The sequence below is a fragment of the Haemaphysalis longicornis genome, unplaced genomic scaffold (assembly GCF_048455015.1).
Source record: "Haemaphysalis longicornis isolate Haplotype H1 unplaced genomic scaffold, Haemaphysalis longicornis Haplotype H1 scaffold_10, whole genome shotgun sequence".
In the NCBI taxonomy this organism is placed as follows: domain Eukaryota; kingdom Metazoa; phylum Arthropoda; class Arachnida; order Ixodida; family Ixodidae; genus Haemaphysalis; species Haemaphysalis longicornis.
In genome coordinates this window covers 102,952,636-102,974,744 of record NW_027526204.1, presented here as the reverse complement: position 1 = coordinate 102,974,744, position 22,109 = coordinate 102,952,636, and the positions used below count along the sequence as shown (strand labels likewise).

At 47.5% G+C, this 22,109-nt stretch overlaps 1 long non-coding RNA gene across 1 annotated transcript; it reads left to right on the top strand.

The window, feature by feature from the left end:
* Positions 1-14,076: 14,076 nt before the first annotated feature.
* LOC144157885 (uncharacterized) lies at positions 14,077-17,451 on the top strand. The gene is made up of 3 exons (XR_013319900.1): positions 14,077-14,208; positions 16,850-16,997; positions 17,352-17,451. It is a non-coding gene; the product is annotated as an uncharacterized LOC144157885 (long non-coding RNA).
* The last annotated feature ends 4,658 nt before the right edge of the window (positions 17,452-22,109 follow it).

The window sequence follows — 22,109 nt, the reverse complement described above, 5'->3', positions numbered from 1 at the left end:
TGCGGAGAAGTGTTGCTAAATGTGTCATCACGAACGAAAATCACTCATCCATAATAAAGGCACGCACATACTACAGTTTGTGTTAGGTTAAAAACTTATGTCGGCTCACATTCACCGACGAATTAGTGAACTCCGAAGGGAAAAAAACCGAACATTTACTTCAATTACTTGAGAAAGTTTTCGTTTAATTAAGCTTGCAATAACCCACCCATCTTAGCTGTTCACAAAAGGTTTGTTAATATATTTGCTGATTGTGGCCTGCGTGGTGCATGTAAGGCGAATATTCTCATTGGATAATATTTTTCTTCTACAAATATTGCCCCGTATGAAGAATAAGAAATATGAAAGTCAAGCAGTTGTTCTGAAGGATGAATATCTTAATATCCACGAAACCCTTCGGAAGTTTAGCGAATATACTTTACATGATCCGATTCTGAGTAACGCCGACATGGTTATTCTTCTTACCGGGTAAGAAAAAATTCAATATTTCTTTGTTGTGTTTGTTTTGTAAGTGTTTATTTTACGCTGCCTCATTCTGAAGGCGGGCTATGCTTTCTTATCAGTGCACATGTAATACTGATGTCTGCAAATGGTTTCCTAGTATATTCATGTAACAACCGATTCAGCAGTACTAATTTATGAGTAGAATAACCCAATTCAATAAGATAGGTCTTTTAAAGCCGAGCTATCGTGAACTTGTTAATTTTCTGTGTACACAACCGCTCACCTCCTGGACTGCGGCTTTAAAAATTCAATCGCCAAAAATTAATTTGTCACAGTAAATAAAGGTATTGTAACACAAAATAACCTGTCTTTTTGGTCTGTATCGCATTGTTCACAGCGAAGCTACTTCTGCTAAATTCTAATAGTAGAAAGGGAGCGGTAACCAAGCTCCGCCGCAGAGAACGCTGCTCTTCGATGCTCCAAAACTGCCTTTGGCGCGCACGCGCTCCCCCGGGAGCAAATTCCATGCATGACGGGAACAGGAATTTCCCGGCAGCCTTTACGGTGGACCTTTCCGAGCACGTCTGATTCCCTGCAAGCATTTTCTTCTTGGCGGGTCTCAAACAAAGCCCCTGCATGGGAAAAAAAGCTGTTGAAAAGACTTTAGCCTCCTCGACGGCGCACAACGGCACCCGGGACGGAAGTTTCGTCGGAGTTTTTGCAGGAAGGCGAAAAAAAAAACCGCCGTAGGCGAGTTTTTAGACCCTGTCCAGCCAACCGTCGTTCGGGCTGGGCTCCTCGCCGCTTGATTCCGAATTTCAGGTGTTGCATTTGCTTTCGTTGAATAGCAAGCATGAACACGACACGGCATGCAACATCTATTTTCCCCTTGGGACTGTGGCCGTTGCGCGTATGTGCCGGAGCGGGCGCCATGGCAATTCGAAAAGACAGTAGAGGGGTACAGACGCTGAGGATTTCACGATATAAGGTAAGGGCCCTGCAAGTTCCCGTAGACTCCACCGATTTCGGGGGAGCAACTTTTCTTGCTCCACGGAGAGATCTCGCCTGCGACGGCGCGCTCAACGTGTCATTGGAACAAGATATTGTTGCTCCCGATCTGCCATTGGAACGTGTCTGCTCCAGAGGGAGCTAAAAAGGTTGCTCGAAAAATGCATTGGATCTGTCATTGGAATTCAACATTAGTTCTTTTATGTTTTTGCGACTTCGCCCTTACAACACAGCGGTTTGAAGAACTAAAAGTGGCCACGATATGTACCCGGAGACTTATCGTTTTGTGCAGAAAGCTGCATTTGGTTTGTACCTGGAACGTTCCACCCTGTGCGTGGGTAGTGTTGATTCTGATTTGAATCTTTGGAGAGAGCTCAAACATCTATGAATAGGCTTGAAAAACTGAAACAATTACAACTAAAAATGGACAAAACACACGTCTACAAAAATGAAATGCTCAGTGGTAAACCCCAGTAGAAGTTTCAGTGCTTCTAGAAGATCAGAAATGCCATTACAAAAACTAAAAATAATTTGCCCAGGGTTCCTCCTGATCTGTTATATCAATTGCATTAATTATAGGAAGGTTGAAATTTCCCCAGATGGCTTCGCGTTGTAGGAATGACCAGTGAACGTTGGGTACTGTTCTGAGTATTGTAACGCCGCTGCCTTGACTGGCACGAGCGGGTAACTCACCCGAATATGTGGTGGTCCCGATGACTGGACACGAGCCGAGACTTGCCGGCCCACAGCACGGGTGCGGGTGGTCCGCCCGACGATGTGACGGCCCCCGCAGGAGGGAACGACGGCCAGGCTATCCTAGCGCAAAGCTCGGTCGCCTGACTGTGGGGCATAAAAGGGTGTCGAGGTTTACGGCGCGGGCCGTGGTTCACCGGCAGAGCTGGTGTCGTCCCGTTGCTCTAACAGGGGCGCCGGCCACTGGTGTAGTTAGCATTTTCTTAAGCGCACCCCGAGCTCCTGCTGGTTTTGCTTCGCCTTGTTTTCCTCTTTTATACGCTCTTCTTTAGTGGCGAACATTTGCGCACGGGTGACTCTCCTTTATCGTAGCTTCTCTGCCGTAGTTATCTTCATGAGTATTTTTTTACAGCTGTTTTTACAGTTTGCATGTTTTTTTGTGCTCTTCCTTTATCGCGTTTATTGTGGTCTATTGTGCACAGCACTTTAATGCGTCGCCGGTGTGAGGCAAACGTGCACACACGATACTACGTTTTTTCCTTTCTTGATTTCTGTTTTTTTTTTCGTTGCCTGTTTTTTCGTTACTTGTCCCGGATGAAGTACCAGGCAACCTTCTAGAGCGAGTGCCCTTGCCAGGTGTATAAGCTCTATCATTCTTTCACTTACGTTATGTTCCTATTTTTATTTTTTTGCCTGGCTGTTTTGTTTCCTGAATTAAGCGTGGCCAACAAGGAGCACATCTTGAACACAAAGCCGCCCAGCGAGAGCTCGCGGTACTCGAGGCGGACTCTTCGCCCGCCTAGACCCCTGATTCTAACAAAGAGATGAGCATCTTGGTCACTCTAAGACGGAGTTTACCAAAGTTTGGCACTGTACCCTAGTTCTGTCTTCAACGGAGATTTGTATCCTGGTTTCTATGTTAAATTTACTTGATTTCGCCTTCTTTTTCAGGAGGGAAGCCGCTGGAGTTAGGAATGGCAAGGTGAACCCCGAATATAATGGCAAGTGACCCGTCGTTACATATCAAGATAACCCGTAGCGTGTTTACTACGATGCGAGCGCAACCCTTAGCACCTAATATTTTTTCTTCAAACAGAAGTAGTAGTGGTTTTTAAGTAGGGACGAAGGCGTGTGCGATAGCTAAATCCTGATGTGTTGGCAGAAATTGCTCAGAATAAAATTCGCTATCTTGTCGCTCTTAAGGAGTTCAATACGTAGTTTTTGAATAGTAGAGGCGAGCTTGTCATCTCTCAAGCGAAGTTATTGGAATTCTCGCCGCATGCAAGGCATGGAGATTTTCCTAGCAACATTTTAGAATCAGCCCATTATGTCTGAAGGCTCGCGAACAGTCTGGGATCTTTTTCTTTAGAAGTATACAAACGGTACTTCAATACAGAAAGACCGACGATGAGCTCGTAAGAATAGGCTGTGGGTATGATCGATAGCAGCTCGGAATGCTGAGTAACAGTGACGCCAATGAAAAACGGGAGCCGGTGGTACTTAGTCTCTATGCGTGAAAAATAAACAGAACAAACAAACATAACAAAGAATAGAAATTAAGAAAATAGTCAAAGAACGAAGCAAAGAGCAGGCACCAAGTTCGAGCTTAGTATAGAACTTTGCACAACGCTCACGTTCCGCCGAGATTCTATACCTAGAGCTCATTTTTGAAAATTAAAAAAAAAAAAAAACACGTCTAGTGCTCTATATGTTTTTATTTTGCCTCTATAGGAGGAAAATATACTAGTTTTTTTCTTGATGCCAATCTAGGGCCAATCGGATATCACCCATTCGGAGACTTGTTTAGCATCCATGCTAAGAAACTTGTAGAGTAGAAGTCCTCATCGCATGTGTAGACTTTTTTTCATAACATCCAAAGTGTAATTTCGCTTGGTTTCTTTTAACACCAAGAACCATTTAACTGCTCCTTGCTATGTCAATATTGGAGACTCGCAGTGAACCCCCTTTATAAAAACCGCAAAAAGTATCCCGATAAATTTATATTGCCAGGCAGAGTATACAACCCGCGTGAAAATGCCCCACGTTTTAGCCACACTTTCGAACTCTCTTTCTAAAATCCAAGTTCAACAGCGTGCTTACGACTCGTGTTTTTCCATCCCATTGAGCAGGCTTGGCTTACAACGGGCAAGTTTGCAACCAGCAACTGAAAGTTGCCGTTGTTGAAGATAAGGGTGCAAAGTACTTGGCCAGCATAATCCTACCCCATGAGATGGGCCACTTGTGAGTATTTTGGAACATATGCCTTTTGGAGATAAAGTACACTCTGCATGCTTTGCTCCCTTACAACCCAGCCTACAAAGTGGACGTGCTCGGTGTCGACGCCCAATGTCATCAAACCCCTTGCCGGCTAAGCGGGTTCTTACTAGTAATAGCTACACGCAATACACAACACGGAAACTGGGCGCGTATCTGCTAGCTTCCATGTAAAATTCGTCAAGAGACGAAAGTATTATGCCACCTTTATCACGTAAATTTCTCTCCTCTCTCCCCCTGAAAAATTTCATGCTCTTCCGCTCACGTTTCGCTCCTCCCCCTTTAAACACGCTGGGTTTTCTTCAAGTAAATTCCATTTTCCCGTATTCGGCAGCTCGAGTGCCATTTATTGCAACCTTTCGCTACTGTTAGACTCGGAATGCGGCCATGGCGCCTAGGAAGGGGCTGGCTTGAGCTCCTTTGGTGTTTTGGGGTCAAAATATGGTTTGCAACGCGTACTTTTTATTTACTGTCACAAATATTAAGCGCAGATTCCTTTCAATTACCAATTACGAATAGATGCTTTGCACGAACACATGCCAACTTTTGTTTTGTTTTGGTGCGATAACATCGGGAAGTATGAAGCATGGTATCAGTTTTTTGCGGTTAAGAAACGAATTGCATACATAAATTTCGTGTTTCGAAATTATTCTATCCCTAGGCGACGTGGCTAAATAGAGAAATAGCAGACAAACAGACAGACAGACAGACAGACAGACAGACAGACAGACAGACAGACAGACAGACAGACAGACAGACAGACAGACAGACAGACAGACAGACAGACAGACAGACAGACAGACAGACAGACAGACAGACAGACAGGCAGACAAAAAATGACCGGTTTAATTGCCCCCAAAATACTATATCGTTGGTTGATAGGACCTTTAATAGCGTTTATATTTATGAAGGTATAGAGACGAACCGTTTCTCACTTGGGTCTTTATTCCTTGGGTGATCAACGTGTCGCGTCTCTGCATCAGAAGCTAGAAATATTACAATGCTTTCGTAAAGGGTTAATGCATCACATACGCATAGCACGATGGATGTGCGTGCATCTGTAAAAGTTAACCTGTTATGGTTTAATTTAAAGATGATCGCTGTATTCTTCCTACTGGGAAGAAAAAAACACCAAGCTTTGCATGAACTTGGAATCTAACTCCAGAGGTCCAGCAACCTTGACTAAAAAAATTGAGCCAAATCGTAACGGAGCATGGGAGTCGTAGTGCACGATCAGGGGAGGAGCAACAATTGTATATTTGTTGGCACGTGTAAATTGAGTCTTTCAGAGTTGCTTTTTAACGCAGGTTTTCCCACACTACCTGTTCAATGGGTGACTGCTGTGGTTGACGCCATTTACGCTTTGTTTCAGCGAGGGCTGCAATGGCCATTCATATCGGCGAAGTGTCTGTCCGTCCTTTTCTTGAGACCATAAAGCCGCACTATAAAGGTGAATGAGCGATACGGCTTTCCATCCTATAACCTGCTGGGCGCAAAGCGGCCATGGGTGCATCTTGTGCAGCAACTACGCTTTGGTTTGGCACAATGAGCTTCCACTGTGCCTCGCTTTCCCCCAGGCCGTAGGTGTCGCATGGTAACGTTCTTTCTCTCTTCCGCATTGTTCTGCTCGGTGACTTGGAATGACAGATTTCACAGTTCTAGAGAACGTGATATGGGATTTCAGTTGTGGCATCTGGCCCCTCATAGCATCCACGCCACGCTGCTGGCGCGCCCGTTGCATTAAAATGTGTGCTTTTTGTCCGTATTTTTAGTGGCAAAAACTACTGGAAGCAAGGGAGCAACCGAGAATCGAGACAGTTGCGAAACCTTAAGAAAAATGTTTCATTTGCGGAGCCTACCTCTGTAATAGCCGCGGCATTACGAAAAAAGTATCGTGGTTCCGTTTTTTATGTTTTCTTATCAGAGACCCGTTTTTTTTAACATCCTCAAAGATTCACGGGGTGTGCATTCATCTCGAAGACTACTCAGAGGTGAAAGACTGCGTCGTCTTTGAACGAATGCGGAAGTCTGCGGAAGAATGCGGAAGTATATCAGGGGTTTTCTGACGGATGTCCGGCTTAATGTTTGGGTGGGCATGGTTCTGAAGAGTCCAAGATGTGTCAGTGCCGGCGTGCCCCAAGGGTCAGTGCTTAGTCCGCTGCTCTCCAACTTCGCGCTGGCGGGCCTACTCGACAGGATACCGACAGTCCTCAGATACAGTGTTTGCATCCCCATTAATGCTTACGACGTTACATAGTGGACCCCGGAACCCAAGCACCAAAGCAGCTGAATCATGAAATCTGTACATAGACCATGGGACGTGCCTCCACAATATATAATGCCATCGGGTTCCGGCTTTCGCCTACCAGGTCTGGTACCATGATGTACCACCCCCCTCCCCCTCCAAGAGCATGTTTTCTAACTTCCCCTTTGTAAGTACCAGCAGGCCGATGTTACTTTGTCTAGTTCCGGTTGTATTATTGCGCTCCTTGGAGTAGCGCGCCTGGGAAAACACTCCTCTCCTCATTTTTTATCCGCTTGTCCGCGGTGCGAATGGCGGCGCTCCTCTGCGAAAATGGTCACCGCTGCTGCCGCTGCCACACGCACGCAGCAGCCGCACTACGTGCGGCGTGTAGCGCTCATGTAGTACCAAATTTCTGGTGTGTACTCTCTTGGACATTATGGTGCTCCAAAAGGAACGCCAAGAACACCACGATGAATGGCAACAGGGAGTCTGAGGGCTGTTAGCAAAAAGTGACAGCCTTGGTCGTATGCCGTGAAGCTGAGCTGAAGGATAGGACTTGTGTCGTGCGTGCGCTATGCTTGATGACAGTCAACCTTGTCTGCGTTGTACTGCGGATCACTGTTTCTTGCCGCTCATCGCGTTCGCGCACGCAAGGCGAATAAAGTGTTCAAGTCACATTCGAGCTGGCGTTGTTACTGCTTAAGCGGCGTACGCGGGGCAGCGTAGCTCCACTGGCTGCGTGCCGGCAGCAGCGGAGCTGGCCCCGTGGAGGGACGGGAGGGGCGGTTGCCGGGTTGTAATGGGGGGGGGGGCAGAGGGGTGGCGGAATCAAACAGGCATGAGAGAGCGAGAGTATCACCTCTTCTGCTGAGCAAGTGGTCACGGGTTCGATTCCCGGCCACGGCGGCCGCTTTTCTGATGGAGGCGAAAAGCAAAAACGCCCGCGTGTACGAGATTTCGGCGAACGTTAAAGATACCCAGGTGGTCGAAAATAACCCGGAGCCCTCCACTACGGCGCGCCTCATCGCCTGCGTTGCGTCGGCGCGTTCAATCACAATAAAAAAAAGTATGACCTCTCCCCCTAGCAAGCTGTTCCCCCTCGTATTGTTGCCATGACAATAAACACCCCTTTAAGCGCAACAAAGCGGTGGCGTTGCTATGGCAATAACAACGCAATAACATTTCCCCATGCTCACCAGGGAGAATATGGCGCTAGTACCGGCATTAGCTCGGACGCTGGGTTGAAGGCCAAGAGACCACGTCCTGGTACACGGCTCCCAGCTCCGGTGGACGATCGAGGTCGGATATCTTGGACCTATTATTGACCATCGGATGACGTGGAGTCCATCAATGAAACAGCTACTCGGCTAGTTCACTTGTGTCCTCACAGCCATCCGTCAGCTCTTGGCCAAGGGGCGTGGGTGCTCACACAATTCCCCCTTTCGAATGTACAAGGCTATGGTATGTTCAACCTTAATTTACGGTATGCCCCTTGTTACCATCAAGTCAAAACCGGAAAGAATCTGGTTATCTAGCACATAAATGCACTTTGGACCGCCCTTGGCTTACCACGCTCATAGCAATGCGCAAGCACCGGATACAGCCGGAGCCGGATACAGCCCCTCGCACTCCATGCCGTACAACGAGCTGTCAATCACACCTAGCGGCTCCGTCGGGCTCCAGCAGGAGGTTTCCTCTTCGCGCGGCTGCAAGAACTACTTACTTCGAAACGCCGACCGGCCTGTCCCCGATGGATGCCAGCATATGTCATCCCTCCCTCCCATCTCTTGAGTGAGATCACCATATCGCTACTCTGCCACATGCCGCCTCAAAAATGATCACTTCACCACACGAAAGGAAGCAAGAAGTAGCGTCCTTATTAGAGAACCTTGAGGGACACGTCCTGATATTCACCGAAGGGGCCTAGCTACCAGGGAAGGGAACGGAAGCTGCAGCAACCATAGCGCCTGCCTTCGCCTCAGCCAAGCAATGTCGACTAACCGTGACCAGTTGCTCCACCATGGCCGAAATTGCGGGCCTTCATTGTCTTTTCTGTAGATTCTCCTCCTTGACTCCGGGTTAATTGAAGTGCCCTAACACGCGAGGCAATTTTTTTGTGGATAATTTTGGCATTGTGCTTTCTGTAAAGCAACACACATTCGTTGGCGACCGAGTATCGCGACGGCCAAATTTTTGTTCAGAAAGGGAGTCTTTTTCATATGAGGCATTCATACCGCACCATTTTAGTAAGGGACGTTGGAGGGTGCTAAAAGGTGAAGAATTTGTGAATTCTCCGTAAATAAGATGTATTTCGAAGGAATAAAAGACGATGCAGTCCCGAAAACAAGAACAGAACAACACATTTTTTGTTGTTGTGGTGTTTAGACTTGCGCGAAGGAGTTGCTTTTTTTCGGCATTCAAACGCTAGTTCATTGGTTCAAAGACCTAATCAATGATGTTTGGATGGAAATGGATTGTGTCATTTATTTGTATCTTTATAGAATCAGTGCATCGGAGTAACTTAGGGCTGGTGTGACTCCTGCGTCGTTAGTGGAACAGGTTAAAGAGCGAGTAGTTGGAATGCTGCCAGATTGGAAGTTATGCACTGATGAACGGGGCCAAATGGCCATAACTTTTTCCTACGCGTTCGAGACTCTTCGGTATTAAGATACAGCAACCGTACAGCTAATAAAACAATATGCTGGAAGCTACAAAGCCACGATTTCGTAGGATCTCTCTATTGCAAATAAAGCAAATCTTCCGCCATTTGTTCAGCAAACCAACATCCCTTTTTGTCTAATGACCTGCACGTTATTTAAGTCAAGTTGTATGTTCTAGAAGCGGTATTTTATTCTGATTCATAAGAAAAGAGATACCAAGGATCACACGAATTATATGTCCATCAGCCTACTCTCAGTTGTTTACAAACTGTTTACCAATGGTATAGCTAACCGCATAGGTGAGAACTGAGATTTCAAGAAACCGAGAGACCAGGCTGGGGTCGGAAAAGGTAGTCAACCATGGATCCCATTCATGTTGTCAATCAAGTGATAGAAACACCTTTAATTGGCATTTATAAACTATGAGAAAATGTTTGATTGCGTACTGACCACCGCCGTGCTAGAAGAGCTAAACCACCTGAGAATAGAGGAGACCTACGCAAGACATCTAGAAGACATATATAAATAATACACGGGCAGGATAACCCTCCAGAACCCACGGGATAAATTATCGATCAGAAAGGGGGTAAGTCAGGGAGATACCATCTCGCCAAAACTGTTGACAGCGTCTCTGGAGGGGGTATTTAGAAAGCTTGAGTGAAAAAAGTAGGATGAATGATAAACTGGGAATACTTTAGCCATTTGAGGTTAGCGGGAGACATAGTCTGGCTGAAAGAGAATGCAAAATACATGCAACCAATGCTTGAAAAACTAACATCAGGGAACGTGGCCGTGGGGCTAAAAATAATATGAATAAATGTAATGCGATGGGAAATAAGCATGCTAAGAACGTCTTCTTCACCTTAGTAAACCAAGGTCTACAAGAACTAACAGAATGTAATCACCTGTGTGAGATGGTTAGTGCCGAGCCTAACCACGAGAAGGAAATCTGACGCAGAATAGGTATGGGTTGGGCAGCACTCGCCAAGCGCTCCCGGATAACAGGAAATAGCTACCTCTGTCCCTCAAAAGAAAAATCGATAACCAGTGCATACTGTCAGTTATGGCATACAGAGCTGAAACTTGCCGCCTTAGTAAACAAGTATAAAGCAAACTTAGGTCGGCTCAACGAGCCACGGAACAAATAATGTTAGAAGTAATATTCAGGGGGAGGGAACGAGCTGCCTGGATCAGAGAACTGTTGTAGCAGATATAGTTCAAATAAAAAAACACTTATACCATCTTCCCGTGGGGAACCCTGATGAGGATGCGAAGCATCATGGGGGTTCCGTGTGGTTCTATTGTGTTGCCGTTAAGTTGAGTGATCTGGTGTTTAGTAGCACCAGAGTGAATTCGGCGTCCGGGTCCACACAGGTGGCAAGGACACGCAAGTACTGTTATGTGACGGTGAGTGGGCGGTGGTTCTCGAGGCGCCGAAACTCGTCCATCATGTTCTTGTCGATGTTGTCGTCTCCGTGGTAGAATCGGTAGTCTCCGTCAGCGTTGGTGAGGTAAAAGTTGTTGACGTTGGTGCACCGGCTGAGAGCAACGTACACACCCTCCTCTTCGCAGCTTTGTCTTCTTCTCCTTCGTCTTCTTCAGCGGTTCTCCTACAGGAAGGTGACGACGGTGGTTGAACGCGAAGTAATCTCGGGATGGATTCTTTGGTTGGCCAATCCCTAGGGGCATCCTGCCACAATCATCATCAGCCGTGCCTAGTAGTTGATGTTGGTGCACCGGCTGAGAGCAACGTACACGCCCTTCTCTTTGCAGCTTTGTCTTCTTCTCTTGCTTCTTCTTAAGCGGTTCCCCTATGTGAAGATGACGACGGTGGTTGAAAGCGAAGCTATCTCGTGATGGATTCTTTGGTTGGCCAATCCCTAGGGGCATCCTGCCACAATCATCATCAGCAGTGCCTGGCCAGGCATGCGCAGTGGGGGTGCGGACGGCGGACAACAACGACAACGACAAGGGAGGGAGAGACACAGCCTCGAGTATGAGATGCTTCGCATCTAAAAAAAGAAATGGACTTAGGCTAGCCATGCAGTGAGACGAACCGGCAACAGGTGTCTTGAAGAAAGGGAACACCATTAATCCGATGGAGGGATGAAATAAATAATAGGGTGTAAACTATACATTATGGCAGTGCAGGACAGGAGCGGTTGGAGGACAGTGCGAGAGGTCTTCATCCTGCAGTAAACCTTAGTAGACTTATGGTGATGATGATGATGATGATGGTTAGGCACTTCGGAGAAATTTTATCCCATTATGTGTTATAATTTTTAGGTAGCTCAATAGCGTTTGCAGGCTCTGTGTTGAGGCCATAACATATTGTCACGAAGCCAATGACGACGCAGTTGTCTTGGAAGTGAAACAAGTTTATTGGAGCGAACTTGTGCTCCCCTAACAACTCAAAAGAATACAGAGGCGGCGAAGCAGCGGTCAACAAAGTGACTTGCACAGGCGAGTGTAGTCGAACCGAATCCCGGGGTGTCTGCTCTGCAGCCTTTTATCTTTCGGCACAAGAGTTCCTGGAACCGTCGATTCACATCCAGAACATTGTAGATCACAGAAGATTATTCTGGGCTAGTGACGTTTGGGCAAAACAGTCTGCTTATCTGAATGTGATAGCCCGTGCGGCATAAAAGTAAAGAATGTACGAAGCGCTTCGTTTGGAACGCAGATAACACAGCCGGGCCCGGCCCGGCAGTACAAACAAACAATCAATAAACAAACCCATACATGGTTCGGGGCAATATCACTATTTTCTCAATATTGTTTGTAATAGCGTTCTACAAAATAGTGCTAATGAACAGCGCGCAAGCAGAAACGCTACAGAAGTAATTAAATGTACTACCGTAAAATTCCGAGCAAGTGCCCCCACCCGTGCAAGCGCCCCCCCACCACTTCAGTGCTAATTTCAAATTTCCGCGCCGTTCCGGGAAAGCGCCCCCCCTCCCCCCGCGCAGTTTTTACGCACCGCGTGCAGGCAACACTGGCTTGCCGGATCCAGTCTAAGAATCCAATCCAATTCAATCCGACGTCAACTTCGCATCCGGGACGCTACGCGCCATTTGTTTCTTTCTTTTGGCGGTGTTAGGTCATGCATTCCTACAAGTTGCAAAGAAAATCGAGGTGATCCGATGGCACCGAGAGCACGGGAAAAACTTGCAGCAGACCTCTCGACAGTTCAAGCTCGACCCAAAGCGCATAGAGGAATGGGAGAAGAATTTCGGCAATCTCCTGCAGCAAAACTTCGACGGAAGCTAAGCAACGGCGCCCCAGTGTTCAGCGAGTACGTGGACGATGCGCTGTTCGAGTTCTTAGAGAGCGAAAGAAGCCCGGGACGCGCCGTTAGCAACCGTCTCCTGTCTGAATATGCTGTGAAAATAGCAAACAGCATGCAGTTGGGTAACTTTGTAGCTTCCAGCCACTACATAAGCAGGTGGTAGCAGCGGTTCGGCGTTGCAATGCGCCGCGCCATGAACGCATGAACGAGAGCCAGAGGACGCCCGAGGAATCTGCGGAGGCAGTAAGCGCCTTCCGGACTTCTGCGAACTCCCTGCGATGGCGAAACGATGCCAAAAGGCAACTTTAAGAAGCCGTCGCGGCAGCAGGTCCTTGATTTTATTGCCGAGGCGTGGGCTGCTGTACCGGAGGAAACTGGCGCGCTCCTTCAAGGGGTGCGGCATTGCAAACTCACTCGATGGTTCCGAGGACGGCGACCTGCACGGCGGGCTGGCAGATGTCGGAGCCGTGGTGGCAGAAGACCAGGGCGGACTGGAAGCCGAGTGCGCCGAACTTGTTTTTTGCTACAGACTCTGAGGAGACTTTCGATGGTTTCGAAAGTGACGAACAGCAGTAAGATCAAGCCATGGCACCCGAAGACGGGCAGCAGAGTGCAGCGAACTTTTTTTTTTCTGTGCTGTTAAGTTTTTCAATGGTTTCCAAACTAACAGTAACATTTTTTGCGTAATAAAGTTCATCTTCCTAATGAAAGTTTAAAACCACGCGCACTGCGTTTTTTTTCGTAAAAACAATTGTCGCCGCCATCTTGAATTTCGGTGCCGTTCCGGGATAGCACCCCCCCCCTCCACTTTGCCGGTAATTCCGACTTGCTGAGGGGGAAGGGGGGGCGCTTGCTCGGAATTGCAATACCAAACAAAAACACCTAAAATACTCACCTGCGGAGTTATGTATTGCATAGACTTATTGCATATTGCAATCAGACACTTCCACTTTTTTCTTCCAATGTTCTGTTTCGTGGTCGTCTGAGCAGATCTATTTCTGCACCTTCATGTTTTGGTTTTAGGTTTTATCGGGTTTACTCCGCGAGCGGAGAGTGTCGCTCTTGTGTGTATATTTAGGTGTCCCCCGTTTCTGCAGCCTTTTTTACAAAAAGGTACAAGTTTGTGCCTCGTCCTTGTCCTGTTCGTGTCCTATTCGTCTGTATACTTAGCGCAATTCAGTATGAAGTATCGCTAACTAGCCCCATTCTGCGTCCTTTTGTAACTTATCTACTTTGTTTCTGAAACACCGTCTTCTTCACGCCACTGTTTCTTCGGTAAATCTATATTAGTAGTAATGTGGACTCTATTTTGTCGTTTTTGGCATTTGAACGTAATATTGACTGCGCATTTTTGTATATCACACATTAGAATTACCGCTGTAGTATCTGAAACGCTTTTTTGGTTTGTGGCAGCTTTCGGCATAGCTTTTTAGAAAACGCCTTCATTTCAGATTGGGTGCGCCTCACGATGGACCAGATAACGAAGCGCACTCGAATTGTCCCGTCTTTGGTGCTATCATGGCTCCTGAAGTGGAAGGAAGCAGCGGACACCGTTTCTCCGATTGCGCTGAAGAGTCAATCAAGGACAATCTCGAGTATGTCTGACGAAAGTTTTTTTTGAGGGGTATAAAATAATTTACAACCTTGCCTTTGTTGCAGCAGGTAGTCATAATTAAATGGGCCATGAAGACAAAATGCAAGTTTGGTTCATTCCAAAGATTGCCTCGTTAGAATCATACTGACACCACTTTTAACGTAAACTTCGCACAAATAAGCTGCATAATGAGGAATACAGGAAATGGCCATGCTGCCCACTAGCTCATTTCCCGCAGTAGAACCTATGATGTCATACCAGCCAGCTCTACGATTGGCGGAGGCCCGAAAAACCAAACGCAAATTAGGCAGAACTTGCGAGCTTTCCGAAAGAGCTATTTGCGCTTAAATGTAGGGTATATTCTTTTTATACCAGTAAGAATGGTGGGATAAATAGTGGAAGTTACGAAAGCACAAATAAACATAGAAGTACGGATGCGTACTGCTGCTGGTAGTGCACGCACTATGATTCGTTTAAGCTAGGTTTAAAAAGGGTCACAAACAAACCAAAGGCAGAAAACGGCTTGCCGTGGTGTGGTGGCGCCATCTAGGTTGACTAACAGTAAGCAAGTCTCCGCTCAATACCAAGTTGAGCTAAAAGAGCTGTTCCGATGAGGTCATTGCAGAAGTCGTTGTAACACAAGTTTTGGCGCGAGAATGAAAGTTTTAGCTTAAATCGATTACTTTCGCAGTGAATAAAGCATCGTTTGTTTCCGGAGAAGCGCTGGGTGAACTATAGAACACGAAATCTTTCGAATAAAACAAACTTGTATTTTGTCTTCATGGCCCCTAAGCATTACAACAGCTTTACGAAGTGACTAGTGAACACAAATTGATATATGAAATGCGGAGATATTCTTTGTCGAGCCTTTTTGTTCGTGCTTGTTCGTGCTTAAGGTCGTGCTTCACTCAAGAGTAGGAGCAAGTTGCCGGACCCGCCTGCGACCTCAAACGGTGGGCCTGGTACCCGCTCACCAGGTAGACTCACACGTGTGGGTTCCTCTCCCTCTCGGTGGGAAAGGTAGCCTCCCGACGCTGACGTTTAACTGCTGATTTGTTTGTGCGAACCATACAATTTGTCTGGCGGCGACGCCCTGGTCTCAGGCGAGCAAACGTCGACGTTTGGGCAGGCACAAGAGAACCTAGCTCTGGTTTCGTAGCGTAAGCTGCACTGGCCGAGCTTGAGCCATTTCGCGTGGACCCTGAAAGGCCGCGCTGCGCAAGCGCGAGGAGCATTGAATTGTATTGGATTAAATATATATTTTATTGTGTTGTATTGTGGATTAGAAATCCAACCCAATCAGAGTACGGATGTGTAGAGAAATGGGTCTGCACATCCGCCAGTCTGCGCATTCAAGAGGAGAGACATCATAGCCGCGGCAGACACACTGACGCGGGCGCGTGCCCAGCTGTGCACCTCCGTTGGCAGTAGCCACGTTTGACGCTGCGCCGGAGACGCTTCTTAGCCGTTTCACGAGGCTCCTGGAGAGCCGTGCTGCGCATGCGCGAGGAGCAGTGACTGGACTGGACTAGACTGGACCGGACTGGACATTATTGGTTTGACTGGACTGGACGGGATTGGATTGGATTGGATTGCTGAACCTTAGCTCACGCTACGTATATCCTGGCATAGCCGAACTAAGCCACTGCTAATTTGTGGCTTACTTCACTCTGGGTAAAACTGGGTTTAATGTTCACAGGAGTGGGGGCAATATTGCTCAGTGATTATGTGCGCGAGTTACTATGTGAGCGTTGCGAGAGGACCTAGCACTGTCCCGGAGGAAAATACGACACTAATATTCCAGGCCTATCTATTGCTCACGTATTACGAACAAAAACAGTTTACTGTGGGACGGTCCCTTAACCTAACCAAGCCCCAAAAGAAAAAGACATTACGGAGGAATAAATGAAGCTTTTTGGCCCCTGTGCACTGCGCACGGCTACTACGAATAAGAATAGTTGCATTTTTGCTGCTAGCCCCATCGTCACCCCTTCCCGAGCATTATTTGCAGTTGGTTACTCACATTAATGGATGTTAAAGTTTGATGGTCCGGTTCAGACGTTACCTCTTGCGTGAATGTTTCTGTTGCGTCAACGAAATACATATCAAGTGAAGTCAGATATACGCAGCCAATTACTGTCGAGAGGCTCGTTCCGACCGTAGTACACATCCTGCTGTAGTGGGCTCGGTGAGAAATTGCTTGAACATTGTTACACGTAAGCCAGGCTGTCACAATCAAAGAACTTGGATAATTGATGATCTTTTAGTTTATTGTTAAACCTATTACTTTCAATGTAGTATCTATTTTCTGTTTACTAGAAATGTTCCTTTCGGGTTTATAACCTACCTCCGTCTCTAAAATTGTTTAATAACACTGCCAGCCAGTAAGGTGGCCCGTAAGAAAGAGTAATGATAGATTTAAGAGCAATGTTAGTTAATGTCGAACCACAATCATATACACTTCCGGTGAAAGAATAGGTACACAAAAAGCAATTCTTCTCAAGTCATCATCATCATCATCATCACCAGCCTATCTACGCCCACTGCAGGGCAAAGGCCTCTTTCATTATTCTCAAATTATCTCTCTTCTCAAGTATGCATTGTTTTTTTATTTTCTTTATTTGTCCACGAACAAAACGCAGGCGAATGAACGACTACAGATACTGGAATTGCATATGTGTGAGAAACCTCGTGCAAGACTTCCTCGAAGTGCAAAAACACCTGGCACCCCCGAATTATAAGCCTGATGACTTTTGTAGAGCCACCGAAGGTTCAAAGCATTACTACTCGGTAAGCATTGCGCATTGTTTTCACGTTAACGTACCGTTGCAGACACTTTGAACCGTATGATTTAATTGCGTTTGGAACGCTCGACAGTGGTTTCCTTTACTAAGACGCGGTTTTTAAGGCACAAGTTTTTGAAACATCACCGTCAACATGTAAGCACAAATACAACATGCAGGGTATTTTACTACAGACGTGTAGCGTGTTGAAATCTGAAAACTTATAGCCTAATATTCTGGTGTATGCTGTTTGTATGATGCGGTTGTGATTTATTTCAAAGAAGGCGTAGCTTGGACACTGGATACAAAATAAAGAACCAGCGGTACGTGCATATTGTTTGAAACCAGCAATTTTTTGCAGGAGTTAGAGAACTGCATAGTACATTGCTACCATGGTGGTTTCTGGAGTGGCTATCCCGGCCTGCATTACCCGGCACCATATGGATTTCGTTGTGATAAAAACAAGGTACTATAAAAATTCCTACTACATTTAGGTTTTCGCGAATTGAGACAAGCACATCTGATCCAAAAAAGTGAAGTACTTTCATAACTGTAAGCAAGCCAATACTCCATTGTATGGTCACGACGTAATCGCAAGACCTAATGGAACAAAACACTTTGTATTTTCTGTGTTGCACTCTTCAGCGAACACATTTTTATACAGGGTAAGTTTATGCTAAACTTTGCGGCAACAATAAAGAAAAATTGCACATAAAGAAATATCGGGGGTCCTAAGGGGAGTTTTATTACAAAATCTCTATTGTGTACAAATGGGAAGGCAAAAAAAGGGAAACGAAAAACTTAAATGGTGGTGCTGTTAAATTTGAACCACCAGCGCACCATTAATATTGTCGCGACCGGCGCAGAGACAACCAGCCGCGACAGCGTTTGTGCTGGACTGATTTTTATTCCTCCAGGCTGACCTCGTCTGTCATAGGCTGGTCTCGTCTGTCCTCAAATGGTCACTGTCTGGTGACCTCAACCGGTTACTGGATGTCTTCAACTGGTCACTGGCATGGGCTGGTCATTGGCTGGGGACACGGGGCGGGGGTCGTGTTCATTCGAGTGGTGGTCGCGGCGTAGCTGGGGCTTGTCCGACATGGCCACGTGCCATGGACGACTGCGGTCAGGCCGAGAAGGTGCGAAGCTGGCGGCAGGATGGGGTGAACCCGCAAACTCCACCAAATGTTACTTGGCGAAATAACGATGAGGCGAACCACGATTGATGAAGTGATGATTTACGGGGGGAATCACAGGGGATTTACGGGGGGATTACGATGATTTGCAGGCTTCAGGGGTGAGCCCTGTAGCGGCGCGGGTCCGCCGCGTCGAGACGACGACCACGAAGGCGGAACCACGAGGCGCACGCCCACGTGCGCTCGTGCTGGAGGAATAAAAATCAGTTCGAGCCCAAACGCTGTCGCGGATGGTTGTCTCTGCGCCCGTCGCGACAATGTAATTATTGCTGCAAAATTTATGCATTTGGGTTGCAAATACTTTCCTCTTGCGCATAAATTTCTTAAATACCCATGCTCGGATAAAGCCAATTATTTGAATTCTGGCATGCTTCTTTCAATTCCAGATTTGTATGTTCGGAGAGTGTGTTCCCTGCGCGGACTACCAGCCAATGTATAAAGACTGTGAAAACAGCTGATATCGCCATTGTTGGTAAAAGCAGCTAAGTATTTATTGCGCCCTACATAGTCCCGGCTGAGACAAAACTACACCAATAAATTATACCCATTTTACGTGTACGAGCCAATTTTGTACAGTGCTTACAAAACATACATGTGGGAATGTAATTCTAGCAGTGCTAATTTTCAATCTCTTTCATCAGCCCCTCGATTATACGCACAATTATTCGCAAAAATGTGTGCAATTCTGCTTTCTGCCCTCCCCGATTCACCCATATTTGTTCTAGCTTTTTGGCGCCGAAAGAAATGCGTGGGCGCTTGGAATAGAACTGTTTAATTGAAAAAAAAAATACGATGTAAGTGTCCTGGATGTACAAATACGGCCGTTTTATGATACTTGTTCAAAGTGCCCAAAACACAACCACGGATTTTACATCGGCGTAGTTGGCGTAACAATCACAGTATGAGTACGCGTAACAACGCGCGGATTACCCGCAAGGACAAGTAGTAAAAGTGGACGCAGATGAAAAAACTTTAATGTATGGCAAGAGCACCAGTAATTGCGTTAGACATACGTCTTATCACAATAAAATGCAATTATACACATGAAAAATCTTTCGCAGGCGCAGGAAAGACGCATTGCCTAAAACTTAAATGTGGTGTAACAGCGACAAATTAGGTAACATATTGGGGGAAAATGAACTACAGCGGCGTGTAAACCGTCACAAAACTTCTAAACTAACGCATTTCGATAATTCAGGTGCATGAAGATGTCAAGTTACGTCATTTACGTCAATTTACACCATTGTGTGTGTGTGTGCGTCTGTGTGCGTGCGTGCATGTGCTTGTGTGCGTGCGTGCGCGTGTGTGTACGTGTGTGTGTGTTGTGCACGTGTGCGGGTGTGGACGTGTGCGTGTGTGCGTGTGCGTGCGTGTGCGCGTGTGTGCGTGTGCGTGTGTGTGTGCGTGTGCACGTGTGTGTGTGTGCGTCTGTGTGCGTGCGTGCATGTGCTTGTGTGCGTGCGTGCGCGTGTGTGTACGTGTGTGTGTGTTGTGCACGTGTGCGGGTGTGCACGTGTGCGTGTGTGCGTGTGCATGCATGTGCGCGTGTGTGCGTGTGCGTGTGTGTGTGCGTGTGCACGTGTGCGGGTGTGCATGTGCGTGTGTGCGTGTGTGTGTGAGAGCGCGTGCGTGTGTGTGTATGCATGCATGCGCGTGCGTGTGCGTGTGCGTGTGCGTCTGCATGTGCATGTGCGTGTGTGTGTGTGTGTGTATGTGTGTAGCTGGAAAGTCAGTAAACTGGGCACATGTGCGCTCCATTGTTCGTATTGCTTTTAATCCCCCCTCTACAGTCGTATGCTGCTGCGCGCGGATACTTCCCAAGAGTGAGATTGCTGGGGCCGAGCTATTAGCGTGGAGTGCTGACCACGCCAAGCCGGTGCGATGCTATCCACAAGCGAGGAGTAATTTGTCAGTGGGGTTTGGGTGCACGTGGCGAAAGCACTCGGACTCATCTCTGTCCCGCCTCATCTCGGCTTGCCTATAGCGACATTGGTGACCTGGACGTTGCAGTGGATACCCGGAGCCTGAATGGACGCTGCCATAGAGTCCAGCGGTACGTCGTTGCCCTCCCCTGCTGCACACGGCACCTCCACCATCGGTGGCCACTTGCCACCATTCAGTACAGAGCACCATGGCGTTTAATTGGTTCCACCAATCCCAGGAATATTTCTGAGTACACCACATCATATTGGAAGCGACCTGCTTCGACTCTTTACAAGTCATTGGCTGTTGAGGTCATGATTGAGCTTAGGAAAAGCTCTTCATCACGTCCTCGAAGAACCATTAAGACGTGTTTAGGGCTGCTATCTTGAGCCGCACGAACCCTTCGGAACGCTAGTGTTTCCATCGGGTCCTTCCCGCTCAGGAGCAGGGCGACCATGGACAGGCGCAGCTCCTTCACGGACTGCAAAGCCTGCTCCGCGACACGGCTTCTGCCATGGACTCCAGTTCACTGGAACAACATTTTATCCACTGGCTTCCATCTTCTGTGGCGATGATCTTCGCGACGTTTTTCAACCTGCCTTCACCCGGATTGGCCGCGCATGCTGATAAGATACTCCAAGTCTCCTCATTAACTTTGCCTACCTTCACGGTAGCGTCCACTCGATCTTCTGATACTACGGAGGGGACGACTGCTGTAACCTTTTCCCCAACCGGTATCTGGCGAAGCGCCGCTCCACAAGAGCACATGCAAAACTTAGAAGAGCTCATCGCATCTGTTTCATTCTACTAGTCGCCCATTCCTGACCTAACTCGTTGGTTTTGCAGTCTTCGCCATTCCGCATCTTCGCACATTTCTCGCCAGGAAGGCACATTGTCCCAGCAACTTGATCATCCAGAATCTTTTTATGGTACCACCGTAGCTTCTGCGCAGCGGCCGAACGTTGTACTAGCCCCTGAAACTGGCCGGGAAATGATACGCGGGATGTTTAGCGTCGACGACCAATTCAACTTCCCGTGACAACTGTATTGGCCAGTTCCAGCCCCGAGCCGATGCTGGACGCGGAGGCAGGCCCGGACAGCCTGGCTGGCTACCGAGGTTGGCTCTGGGAACTTGGCAAAAAGCGGTGGAAAAGTTCCTTTAATAAAGGAAACGCCGCAGTCACCCCACGCGGGCACGACTGCTCGCTGCCGACAGGAAGGTTTCAGGACTGCTGGCTGCCGTCACGACAACAGGATTCAGGGCCTTCGCTAAAAGCTCATGGTGGCCACTTTCTCTTGCCTTTAGTAGCGACCAGTAGGCGCGAACTGGCTAAGGCCGAGGAAAGAGGGGAATAGTCCGCTCCTTGGGGAAGTTTCTCGCTCTTAGAATTGGAAGTAGGGCCGGTTCTTTTCCTCTTGTAGATGCCTGATGACTGCTGCCCGTATGGGGAGTCTGGGAGCTTGCCGGTGGGGGCGTAGTTGCCACACACAAAGATAACATAAGACGTCCGCCGAAACCTGGGTTACCTCACGTAAGTTCCGAAGGCCTTTCGTTTGGAGACAATGATTCAGGTGTACATAGTAATCGACAGATATTCCAAGGTACAGCTTACCATGTCTGTCGGACAAGATCACCGGTTTCCGAAACCGAGAACAGACGAGGAGGATTGGTACCTGGGGCCAGTGAGGCGTCTCCTTGATGAATCGGGTGATCTTGCGGTTGCTCGTTAAGGCGCTGGTTTCGAAACCGGTCTGGAGAAAAAGTGTCGCCACTCCTTCGTAGGTTCGCCTGTCTTCGATGGTCGGGGCTCAGCTTGTATGGAACCTGTTGCGGGGTCCGCCAAATTATAATTGGCACCGTCTGATGCCCATAATGAGTAATCAGGCCTTTTATTGGAGTCACACTTCGAAGGATTAAATAAAAATCCCGCTGGCCCCATTCCCATCCGAACTGCCATAACCCATTCATATTCACCAATTTCTCTACCCTTTTATCCAAA